The sequence below is a fragment of the Cavia porcellus genome, unplaced genomic scaffold, assembly GCF_034190915.1.
Source record: "Cavia porcellus strain 051 isolate PalLab524CR breed Dunkin Hartley unplaced genomic scaffold, mCavPor4.1 scaffold_11, whole genome shotgun sequence".
NCBI classification, from domain to species: domain Eukaryota; kingdom Metazoa; phylum Chordata; class Mammalia; order Rodentia; family Caviidae; genus Cavia; species Cavia porcellus.
Genome location: NW_026947494.1, coordinates 13,841,783 through 13,854,383, shown reverse-complemented (window position 1 = coordinate 13,854,383; position 12,601 = coordinate 13,841,783).

Below are 12,601 nucleotides of genomic sequence, written 5' to 3'. Positions count from 1 at the left end.
CTTGTTGCTGAGATAAAAATACCCAACACACAAAGTTAAAGAGGAAAAGGTTTATTTAGCTCACAGTGTGTAGAGGTATCAGTCCATAGTTGGTTGGCTCCAGGGCAGGGCAGCATGGCAGAGGGGCAACACAGAGGAGAAACAGTTCATGGCAAGCAGAAGGGAGCAAGGTCAGAACAAAAGCCCTCTTTCTGTCTCATATTTTATCCAGTGTCCATCCTTAGGACAGGTAGCACTCACACTCTTAATTCTAGCATTGCACCAGATATCAATCCCAGCATCACATCCTTAGATCCAGCCACCTCTGAAAAGCCCCACTTGTGACTGCATGGGCTTGGGGGGACATCTAGACCCAAGCTAAAACGTGGGCAATGATTTCACTGGTGCTCCTGGTTCTCACCTTCGACCTCCACCCCAGCTCTCTGAGACTCCAGCACACAGAGCAGAAGGTGGCTGTTCTCTAACTTCATGGCTGTGTGAGCCAGAAATGTACAAAGCATAAATTTACTTATTTATTACTGATTTTTTTATTCTATTTCTCAGGAGAACTCTAGTAGAGTACCCTGGATGCCTAACACGGAAGCAAATCAGGACTCAACACTGATATTCATCCATATATTCATTCCCAAGTGGGTACTGAGCACCTGCTTGTGTGATGCACTATTTGAAGGACAACAGTGAAAAACAACAAACTTCTGTTCTCAAAGAAATTATACTCAATTTAGAGCAGAAACAGAAAAACAGGTGGACAGTAGACGGATGATAGATGGCTCAGTCTGTGAAAAATGGTATCAAGAAAATTGGTTTAGGTTAAGGGGATGAAAATTGAGGACAAAGCACTGTGGATGAGTGGGAAGAATCTTCGAACCAGGCCAGAAGTGAGACTTACATTTACACTGAACCGCTGAAGTGTGCTTCAATTTGTTAATCAAAAGGTGTAGGTGTCAGGGGTAGGGACAGTTAGGCTACTGTGATTTTATTCTCGGGTTTTCTTTGTGATTATTGCAGTGAAATCCACATCCCATAGAAATAAGCACTTCAAAATATACAAGTCTGGTGCTTGGTACATTCACAATTGTGTGATCTTAGCTCTGACCATTTTGATCTCCCTGGAAGAAAACCCCATGCCCAGTCAGGGTCACTCTCCATCTCTCCGTCCTACAGCTTTGGCAACCATCTGCTTTGCCCCTGTGTAATGGTTTGTCTCGAATTAATTTTACATAAATGGAATTGTACAAAATGAGGCTTTTCGTGTTGGGCTTTTTTAACTTAACATCTTCAAAGTTCATCCACATTGGAGCAGGTGTCAGGATTTCATCCCCTTGATGGCTGAGTGACACACGGTCCATGGTATAGTCTCCTACATTTTGCCACAATTCATCCACTAATGAACACTGACATGTTCCTACTTTGCCATGCTTCCCGTGAAATTTTGTGTGCAAGTATTGGTTTGAGTATTCCTTTTCAAGTTTATTCTTTCTAATAACCTTTCTTAATCCATTCGTGTTTATAAGTTATATTCAAAATCCTGAAAAGTATTTAAAATGACTCTGCAGAGATAACAAATACACTTAAGCCCCTAAATGAATGCTGGATACATAAGCAGGCTTCAATAAGTGCTAGTTGTTATTATCAGTAATAGCAACTAATTTATGGCTAAATAGCAAAGTTCAGAGACTATTGTTCTGCTTTGGAACACAGTAATAAGTGGGAATGGCAGCTTTGTGGAGAATCAAGGTTTCATGGGCTTCCAGAATACACTAATGTATACACTTGCCAGTGGTTGGGAAATTGGCAGAAGTTTCCTTTAGTGTTAGCAACATTTGTCTTGCCCCACAAAAAAGCAATCGTTGGGTCCCAGATTACTGTGGACTTGCTCTGGGTTTGCCCTGAAATGACACAAACCCTGTTGTAAAACGCAAATGAAAAGAAGATTGCTGTGTTTCTGATTGTGTAACTTGGCATTAAAGGAATCTCTAATTTATTTATTGAACACACTACTGCTGACATCATTGCCCAAAGCATACCAGGCAGGGCAGCTCTGATCCAGCTTGTGTGCCACCCAAAGTCAACACTCTTTAAAGGAATTGTGACAATAAAAACTCCATTTTTATCTAGAGCCACATACTGCTCCTAGAGTTACTTGGGGATCATTTGAAAGACTCAGATTTGGGAGGAACTCACAATTAGGAGACTTTGAGATAGGCTTAATGTTGCCATGCTTTTGTGGCCTCCCAGAGAGTACTTCTAATGATATTCTATTTTCCAGATATAAGGAGGTTTTTTTTCCCTGCAAGACTGATCCTGAACTTATGCTTATCTAATCTTTATCACTTCAGACAAAATAGTTATGAGTTGTACAAGTCACTGCTTAATTGCGACCATATTTAGATTTGTCACATCAATTATGTCCCTTTTAAAAGTTTCCACTAAGGGCTCCTTCATTTATTACTCCACTTATTATCATTTGTCATAATAAATATTTTCTATTGGTAAGAGAATCATAACTAGAATAACTGCAATTTGTCATTCCTACAAATGCTATTTCAATCTCCTCACCGAAGTGACAGCTCTAAGAAAGATTTGTTCCTTTCCTCAAACAAGCAAAACATTTTCTTTCATGATAATAAACCAGATCCTTGGTAATGGATTTGTCCTTAGACTCCTTCACTTGCAGAAAGTAACTCAAGCTCCACTCCTGGTCCCTGTAGGGATTTGCCTTTCTAACTGATCATTTTACAGAAAGATGGAATCTTCCAGAAAAGTCTCTCCTTAAATGTTAAAACAAAAAAGTGGCACAGAAACAATTAGCTTTCAATGCCTCAGAGTTTAATGACTCAACTGAGTTATCTTCCTAGCTGAGGTTACACTCCAAGCAAAACAAATACCATTTTTTGCAATATTTTTCTAAAAGAACAAGATTTCCCACATTTGTTGGTCTTGCTGACCTAACTCAGCCACACCACGTTGAAAAACATAGAGTTTGCAATGCACCGTCTGTCATATTGTAATTCTCCGGGTCTTTAAGGATGGAGATTTGCATCTCTGGTTCCTGGTCTTTAATGCAGTGATGCTGAGTAAATAGGGCAAGGGGCAGGTGCTCAACTCCTGTTAGTCGCTGAGCAAACAGGGTCAACAAATTCCACTTCCTAGAACATGAAAATTCAAGGCACAAAGAGTTTTCAGTATGGCCAAGAGTAACAGTAAATTAATTCCTAATTTGCAAATACTAAATAGACTGCTCCAAAAAAAGAACCATTTTTAAGAAGGAGTTATTTTCACTTGTTTGAAGTCATATACACTCTCTTTCTTTTTCCACTGAGCAATAAATTGCTACGAGGAAGAAGCGACTCTAGTTTACCCTAGAATCTAGTTTACCCTAATTGCACCAGCTAGCACAGTCCCTACCCCTACAAGAACTTCTAGAACTGCTCTAAATTGGGTCATCTCCTAGAGATTTATCATGAAAGAAAGGAGTGAGATGCCATCCCAACATGTCCTTACCTCCAGGATGAGACGCTTTTGCAGGAGGAACCGAGGCTGCGGGCCTTTTGCTGAGGGTAAGCGGGATGGTGAAGGTCAGATAGATGTTGGCCGCTGTGGTTTAGAAAGACCACAAGCCCTTCTCAAGGCCTATGGCGACAATATGCAAATACTGAGTCATTACCTCCTAGTGGTTTTTCAATGGAACTACGCTTTCTCAATGGAAATCCAACTCATTCCCTTGATATAAAAATAATCACATTGTCTTCATGGGCACAAGAGGCTCTCAGAGGAATTTATTATTCTCAGGTTAAGAATTCTCAGGCTAAGGTTGTTGTCTACAAAAATGCTTCCAAAAACCAACTCATCCTTCAACCATCCTCAAGATTAGGGTATTGGATGAATCTCAAGTCAGCCTGGTCCCTCTGAAGCTACTGAGAATGGGGAAGAGACAGGGAGAAAGAACACAGACCCATCGCGTAGCAGAGGTCCAGGAAGGGAAGCGGCAGGAGGGCTTCTCTGTATGTTTCCGGAAAGTGAGGGACTAAATTTTCCCAAAGCACAGTATGTAAGGAAACACTGGAGGGGGAGGAGAAGAGAAAGGCAGGAAGAAAGAGAGGGCAGGAAGGACAGGAGGGAAGAAAGAAGTGATCTTCATGGATCATGATATCTATGACTTATAGAACCCTAACTAATAAGGCAAGGCAGGTTTCCATGTGACTAATGAGGAAACTGAGCATCAGAAAGTTGTTGAGTTCAAATCTCACCAAAAAGTAGAGCCAAGATTTGAACCCAGGTCTCCTGATTCCTGATCTTGTAGTCTTTCAACCACAGATACCTCAGCATTGTTGTTGATTTATTTTCGGGACTTGTTCCCATTTAAAGTCTCTGAGAAAGACTGACTGGCATCAGACGAAGCTATACGTATACAGGGCTAGTCACTATAACAGCATTAATGATGAGCCATTTGGAAGCTCTTCAAAGAAAGACTGGTTGAATCGATTATGCCGTGTAGCTCCTAACAGCACGAGATGGTTTGATACACCCTGATACAGTGCAACCAGCATGATGGTGAATAACTTGCCGAGTGTCTACCCCGGGGAGCCAAGAGAGAAGGCCACTGCTAAGGGAAAAGAGACAACCCTTGCAGCTCTTCTGCCCACCCTCCAGCCCAGCAAGGCCTTTGGGCTGTGAAAATCACTCAGCATTGTTCGTAAGGCAGTTCTTTGCAAGCAGCTGAGCCATCTCCAGAATAAGAGGCCCTGTATTCATAACTTTCACATGGGAGGACCCCCAAGAGAGTGTGATCCTCCAGGAGCAGCTCACTCCAGGGAGGTACCTAACATCAACCGCAGAGGACTTTTCAGTCAGAGATTCGAGCTGCAAACAGTTGAGGGCTGTAAGACCAAGCTGAGAGCAGCCAGAAGACCACGGGCTTCAGCAGAAGCCACAAGGCAGGAGCCAGAGCATGGGCTCAGTCCGCCTCACAGAGTGGCCACTCCAAGAGTGAGCTGGTGGCAGTGGCTCAGGCTGCCCACCCACTTCTCAGCTGCAAATCTGCCTGAGAACCACGACAAGCCCTTTGAAACACCCAGAGCTGCAAGGCTGCAGAGGAACAGAAGATCCAAGGCTGAGAAGGGGCCAAGGAGAAGTCATGGCAGTCGGTCAGTGTGAGCAAGGGCTCGCTGGGAATGACGCTGGCTAGGTGCCAGGAAGTGCGGTTCATAGAGGAGGAGGAGGAGAGAAGCCTCAGGGTCACAGAAGTGGTGACAACATCGGGTCCCAGGGGTTGACATCTAGGGAATGAAACGTTTGAATCTCCCCCACCCTCTCCCGGAATGCATAGTTTACCTAGACTGGCCACAAAACCAGCTAAAACCTGGTAAGAGATCCCAAAACGATACTAGCCTGAGAATCTTATTACTCAAAGCTAAATTTGGGATTCTCAAGACATACATCAGGGATAAAAGGAATTTTAGTGGCAAAAAAGACTATATGACTCTTCCAGTGTTTATTAAAGCCAAGAACTCTCTCACTGAAGCCAAGGCACTCAAGAAAGAACGAAAAACTTATGTTTACTAATGGAAACTTTTGATACACCACATCATGCATGTCACACGCAACACACATAAACAATGTTAAGTAAAATAAATCAGACACACAAGCACTATATTGCACGCCTTCTCTTACATGACAAGCTCAAAGTATAAATAAAGAGAAAAACAAAAGATAGATGACAGGAAGTTGGGAGATAGATCTTCTCGAATGAGAAGGCGATCTGGAGAGGGAGAGAAAGGGAGGGGGCAAGGAAATAGGATGAACAAGGAAGGAAGTTGTGTTATCTACACGGCTGAACTCTGCAAAGGAATGTAAATATTATGTACTGCAAATATGAACTACTAAGAGTAAAAATAAATCTAAGAGTTTTTAAAAGAAGCTGTTGATAGAACAAAAACACATTTTTTGTGATCCATAAAATCCATGCTGGCTTCCTTATTTCAATGATTTGGTTAAGATCCATGCTCGCTGTGCTGTATATTTGCATTTTACCCAATCAGCACTCGATCCCTACCATTCCAAATTGACTTCAGGCTACATCGTAATAACCTAGAGATTTATAACCCCTATAGACTATTAACTAGCTTTATTTTATGTTGTTACACACTTGAGTATTTAGGAATAAATTGTGTATGAGCTTTCTTCCCCTTAATCTTCTATTTATAACTAAGGAATATATAACCTCCTTTTGAGAAATATATTGCTTTCCAGAGCTAAATTACTATAACATACTATTACTTGCATATCACATTTGCTGTGACACAAAACTAATATCACAATCCAGCTTCAAGCTCTGTCTTAGTACACATCTTTGTCCCTTAGACGTACTTGATTGGTCACTGACCAACAACAGCAACAGGAGACACAGAGGCAGAGCAAATTTTTTGAAGATAGATAAGGCTGAGGTGACAGGTATAGGTCTGTGATCCAGGCTTGCCCCACCAAGTGTTATGTTGGACCCATATATTTTAAGTATTATATTAACTGATAAAAAAGGACTCGGGAGTTTTACATAAAAATCCAAACCAGGTGAGAAAAATGCCTGGCAACTCTAGGCTGTGTTCCCTGACAGCCACCACTGGTAGACAGAGTAGCAGTTCACCAGCACACCGTGCCACCTACTGGGCTCTGGTGGTCTCCTGGGTTGCAACCCCTGGGCTACAGGCTGCAGCAGTGGGGCAGCCCAGAAAGGTGAGAGATGGAGGGAGGGCAAGTGACCACAGGTGCCAAAGCACAGGTGACAATTCTGCGTGCAGTCCCTGTGGAAAGCACAGGTATGGAGGAGCAGGGAGGACTCTGCATGACACCACAATGTCCTGCTTAGTGTCAGAACTGCCCAGGGCTGTGCCGTAGACCTGAGGACATAAAGACCAAAGGAGGAGGGAAGGCCTTGCTGCTTAGCATAGCCAACAGGAGCCATGAGGGTCAGGAGGGTGAAGGGACAGGAAACTGACCCATGGGTGACAGAGCGTGGACAAGTTGTCCTTTCAGGCTCAGCCGCCTTCCCGCATCTCAGACGCTGACCGTGCACCGCAAAGCCAGCATCTTTCAGGAGATCCCATGACATGTGGCCGCGCTTGCAGCCCCTCTCCTCTTTCCACAGACAACCATGACAGTGGTCCCCCCTGCCCTAAGTTTTGCTTTCTGTGGTTTAAGTTATCTGAATGCAATCTGAAAATGTGCAATAGAAACTTCTAGACGCAAATCACTGGTCAGCTCTCACTTGTATGTTGTTCTGGGTGGAATGACAGAATCTCCCACCCTCCTGCTCCCTCCTGTCAGGGATGGTGTGCCCCTAATCGTGATGTGCCAGTGCAATTGGATTAAGGAATACCTCCCGTCTTAGAGAAGCGCCCTCCTGGGTGTTTCCAGAGATGATGGCCAGGTGGGCCAGCAGACTGAGGGAGGAGCCAGCCTGATGGTCATGACTGGCATTGCCGCATGGGCTTGGAGGAGCTGAGAGGCAAAGAAGGAGAAAAACTGGAAAGACTTCACTCTGCTCATATACCACGTGATTTCCTTTACATGACAAACCCACACCATAAATTATAGAGTAAAATAAAACATGATGGGAAACAGGAGACAGATCTTTTATAAAAGGGAAGAGACGGAGAGGAAAGAGAAAAGAATGAGAGAAGAATTATAATGTGTTGTGTACGTGCACCGAATCCTCACAAGGAACGTAATCATTATGTGTTGCAAACATGTACTAGTAAAAAAAATTTTAATACAAAAAATGTTTTAAAAGGAAAGCCTGGTCTGCTTGAGTGAGCGCAGGTTTTGGAGGCTGCTGTCCCCTCTGGATCTCAGACTGTGGCTTCTACAGGCATCAGTGCAGGTTCAGAACAGCAGCTCTCCAAGGAGTTTCCAGGCCTGCAGTCTCAACCAGTGGTGCGTCTTTGATCTCTCTTTTTCTGCAGCTTCCAGCTTTTGGACTACACCACTAGTGTATCCCTGGCTTACTAACATGCAGACAGCCATTGTGGACCATCTTGCCTCTGATGGTGTAAGCCTAGCTAATAATTCCTTGCATAATTTTATATACGTGTGTGTGTGTGTGTGTGTGTGTGTGTGTGTGTACTCTGTTCCTTTAGAGAACACTTGCCCATATAGGAAGGATCATCTCTTTGTCTAGTGTATCCATCCTGCATACACTATCTACCCGTTAGTTACTTATAGCCATTTTGATTATTAGCTCAACTGCTGTGATAGTTCAGTACTTGTATTCAAGTAACTATTCTTTTACTTTATAATGACTTTGTGGCACCAAAGTGTAATGCTAGCTATTTTCTTACAGTATGCTGTCATAAATGTCTCATTCCACTATTAGTTATTAGTTATTCTTATAGCTTTTACAGTACCTGATTTATAAATTAAACTTTCTCATGGTGGAGTGTGTGTGTGTGTGTGTGAAAACATAAACATATACAGGGTGTGTGGTTTCAGGTTCCCAGTAGGGGTCTGGAATTGTTCCCCATGGATGAGAACAGACTACTGTACCACATAATCAGCTATTTACAGACAACTGTCTACACAAAAAACAGAATTCTTAAAGAGCATTGCCTAATCTCTATGACAAGAGTTGTCTTAAATTTCTTCTATTTTCTTTGGCTTACTTATGAGTCATATTTTAGGAGTTTCTAAGCCTGATCCCTATCCCTACCTCCAGCCCCCAGATAACAGGGATATCACTATTTTAATGTGCCCACAATGAGTACTATTTGATCTTTACAAAACACAGTTACTATACTTCACAGGTGACATAAGGATAAATTTCTTTAAAACAAAAACCAAACTGGCTACCGAAATGCTTCACTTCATAACTGTTTTTATTTTAACTCTGAATATCTACTTACAAAGGATACATTCCCAATTTATAAGTCATCCCAGATAACAAATATATTAAATATTTATTTATGTAGTTAACATAAACAATATATTCCTGAAAGGCTGGAAAAAAAGAATACGAAGAATACTTAGAACTTTCGTTCTAAGTTCCCTCTGATTTTCTAGAAAAATATAAACTGATTCTTCCACAAATTACCGTTAAGGTAGAAATAACACTTCTCTGACACCACTTGCTGCACAGGTCAAGTCAGAGTGACAGACGAGACATGGCTCTTTCCTGTATTGCACTGATGTCAGTCAACACTTGGAGGTCGTGGCTGAGTTTCGTGTTAATTTTCCACTCCTCCAGTGAGTTCAGTATCTTCTAACTTAGGAGCACATCCATCCACATGCAATCACACATCTACAGATAATTGATTAATTGTTACTTGTTTTTCCACATGTGGATTTAAAAATATTTTAAATATTTTAAAATCCATGTCTGAATTTGCAGCATCGCTGTCCCATTTCTTCTTCTCTTTTCCGTTTCTATCTCAAATAAATATGACCACACCCTTACGTTTGTTAGCTCATGATCTGTAAATACAGACTCCTCCCAAACCATATTAGTACTTCTCTAGGAATGCTGCCCTTTCAAAGATGATTAGCTGAACAAACAGGGCAGGGAACTCCAGCCATATCTGTAACATGCATAATAGCCCTTTGTTTTAAATCATGATTTTTTACCATTTAGAACAGTGAATATAATTTATGAAGACTGAAAGACTAATTCCTCAAGATAGTAACTTGGTATCATATTTCTTATGCTGGAATTCGGACTTGGAAAGGCCAGCCACCGTGAGCACAAATATGTGTGCAGAAATAAGTTGGACATTAAATGGGAAAATCCAGGGGGTGATTAAATCAGGAAGCGGGCTTACCACCTTATCCACTGTGCCTGCTGCCTGCACCAAGAATGTTCATGCCCAGTATTCTCCTTTTCCCCTGGCAGTTATTCAAGGGAATAAAGAAGAGGTGGGCCCCAAGATAGGCCAGCCCCGAGAAGGGAATCTTCAACGCCCTGACCTCTTCCAGATCAGGGATAGAACCAAATCTGGCAGCAAAGGTAACATTCAAAGCACTTGACAAATTTTGACCAGTCTAGGCAAGCAGTCCCAGCGTTAAGCTATGTAAGATGGAATGCAATGGCAGGATCATCCGTGCGGATGGGAAGGTATGCAGGAGCAGGTAAGACTCAGATTCTGCGGCGGCTTCTGCAGAGAGCCTGGGGACCCTGAGCTGGCTGCTGGCAATGGGCTCGGGAGCAGGATTCCAATCTGGTGAAAACTCAGATCTACACACGGACTGGAGGAGCCCAATTTAGGGGGCTATAAATTCTGGGCTATACTTACAACCCTCTTGTCCTAAATTTGGGTGGAAGGATGAACTAGATCTCAGAACCAATGACAGCATGTCACTCATAAGGTCAAACTCTGGGATTAGAATGGACCACTTTGAAGACTTAGATGACTCTTCCTGTGGGAATGAAGTCTTCCCAGAGGAGAGAGGGTAGGATTCATGGGATGCGAACATGGCAGTGTCGGATCATGTCAGAGAAGAGAATGCCATCTTCTCATTCCTTTATAGAATGACCCTCTGAGGTGCAGGAGTCCAACTTTCAAAATCAGTGGTTATGCTTTGAGTCTGCTTCTACTTTGAGGGCAGGGATTGTACTAGAATCTCTCCTCTTCGAGAAGATCTCTCAGGGAGGAAGACTTATGCACACCCCACCGTTCCAGAGGTTCTCCCTCAGGTGCTGGTCAAATTTATGCAGGCTTGCTTTAAGCTGATTTCCGTTTCAGGCCTATGTGAATGGGGGAAAGGGGACTGAGCCATCCCTTGGGATCGAGACAACAGTAACTCTACAAGTCTTGGAAGGTACAAAAGCTGGAAGTTAATTTTTTAGTCCAAGCAATAAGCACACGGTGTCATTTAAGCCTAGTTGTCATCCAAATGCATGCACACACAAAAAAATACAAAGCCTAAGATAATTTTCAAAGGCCACTCTGGAAGAAATTAGGCACATACCTATAATATGCATATTCAGAAATAAGTAACATACACTTGTATAGAATAACCCTAATTATCTGAGGTCCCCTAAGACCTTGTTATTCATGGGGGGAGCAAGAGCCAGCAATAGGAACACTTCTTGAAAAAGTTTTTGTTGTTGTTGTTGTTGTTGTTGTTGTTTTGGGGTTTTTTTTAATGGCTTCGAGGAGAAATTTTAAGCGGAAACTAAGCATGGACGATCACTAAAATCAAAACAATGCTTGTCACAAATTATTTCAATGCTTTAAACAGAGAGATTCCATGAACAAATCTTAGAAAAATGTTCAAATTTTAAAAGGCTACTCCTTTTGAAAGCAATAAAGAATATTTTGACAATGTTGGCTGAATATATAGTGACAAAATTATTGATCACAACAGGTTAAACATACGTCTGTTCAACCACTCTCCAGGATGCAAGGGAACACTCTCTCCGACAGCCGTCAGGAGGGTGACAAGCAGGGCATCCCCAGGTCCAACACACACCCGGGCTCCGACAGCTCACATCCACAGGGCTGCCTGGAAAGGGGCCATTCTAGGTCACTGCTGCTGGGGTGTCGCAGGTCAGGATGGGCCACCCTGAACCGGCCCACACCCAACTCTCCCCAGGGGGTGCACTCCATTCCCCAGAGGTCCTGAGAGAGGGGAGCCACAACCAAAGGAAATCGTTGAAGATAAAACTACGCACTCATGACAAAGGTTTGATTCTGAAGAGAAAAACATACTCACACCTTTTCAGGCTAACAGTGTAATTCTAAGTGCAGCTACCGTCTCTCCAGTGTCTCAATCCCTCCTATTTCAGGGCCATGCCTCGTGATCCCATCCTTCTTTGATGGCACAACCATGAGCTTCGTGGTGGAGCACAGGTGACCAGAGCACCAGAGCGGATGAGCAGTTGCTGAAGCAAGACAGAAATATGATTTGATCTGAAAGTTGCATCATAATAAGATGCATCTGAAAAAGTTCTTTCATGTGTCTAATTCTTAGTTTTTGCCTCCTGTAAGCTGTGTGTAAGTTGATGTATTTTCCAGAACAACTCTCTTAAGCCAGTTTTTGATATTTCAGTTTTAGGAAGGTGATTAATTATACCTTCCCTGTACAACCACTTCTTTTTGTATTTTAATGCAGGATTTTGCTCTCTGCTCCCTGTCCTGATCCTGCACTAATAGGTGGAGACCCCTCGAAGGTCTGCATGGTTCAGCCATGCAAGCCTACATCAGGATGAGGCGGTTCTGTGCAGAACGAGACAGCAAGTCAGGCATTTGGATCACAAGTTGCCTTATAGGTTCTGGGACTCAACCAAGCCTGATCGGCAGAGTCCTCATAGACAGCAGGCTTTAAAGATTCGAAGTCTGCACTGTGAGTCGCAGCCCAGCCAAATCTGACTCTCTCGGTCACACTCTGTCTGTCCATTTACTGAGCTTCGCTTGATTTCAGGTGTAATTGTGAAAATCAGTGGTTTTAATTTTTCCTATTTGAAAAGTTTTTAGAAATACGGAACCTCTCCATCTAGACCTACTGAGTAAGAATCCACAAGTTAACAAGAGCTCCAGCTGACCGACATGTATTTTAAGTTTGAGGAATACTCCGAGCTATATACCCGTCCACTTCCCTTTTCAGGGTACTT